The 440-nt window shown below is 73.0% G+C and overlaps 1 protein-coding gene across 1 annotated transcript in view; it reads left to right on the forward strand.

Annotated features, from left to right (window-relative positions):
* Positions 1–330: 330 nt before the first annotated feature.
* The window catches only part of ITPRID2 (ITPR interacting domain containing 2), a 40,199-nt gene continuing 40,089 nt past the window's right edge, over positions 331–440 (forward strand). The window contains exon 1 of the mRNA XM_042040548.1: positions 331–402. The gene's annotated coding sequence lies outside the window, so the exon portion shown is untranslated. The remainder of the gene's footprint in view (positions 403–440) is intronic.

The following is a 440-nucleotide window of genomic DNA, read 5'->3' on the forward strand; positions in this document are numbered from 1 at the left end:
AGCCATCCTGTTCTTTTCGTGATGCCTTCTCTCCCCTGCCCACTCCCGTTCCCCCAGGATAAAACCCTGCAAAGTCTCCCTTTGCTGCTCTGCATCTTTTTTAGTTTGGAAACATCCTTTACGGGCCCAGGCCACGGGCGGCCCTTCCGAGCCTGGCCAGGCCCGAGGGGCCGCGCTGCCCCGGCGCCAGCGGGCCCGACCCCCCGCATCCCTGCCCCGCATCCCTGCCCCGCGACGGCGGCCCGGCCCCGGCGGAGGCCCCGCTCTGCCGCCGGCCCCGCCGCCGTCACGTGGCTGCCGAGTTTTCTCATCCCGCAGCGGTATGAGGAAGTCAGAGCCGCCGCCGCCGCCCGCAGCCCGGGCGGGCGCAGCCTCCGCCGCCGCCTCGCCGCGGCGCGACATGTGAGTACCGCGGGCAGCCGGGCCGGCCGGGCTCTGCC

This window comes from Corvus kubaryi, unplaced genomic scaffold (assembly GCF_017639235.1).
Source record: "Corvus kubaryi isolate FWS band 111438036 unplaced genomic scaffold, C.kubaryi_AGA036_p1.0 37396, whole genome shotgun sequence".
Taxonomy (NCBI): Eukaryota; Metazoa; Chordata; class Aves; order Passeriformes; family Corvidae; genus Corvus; species Corvus kubaryi.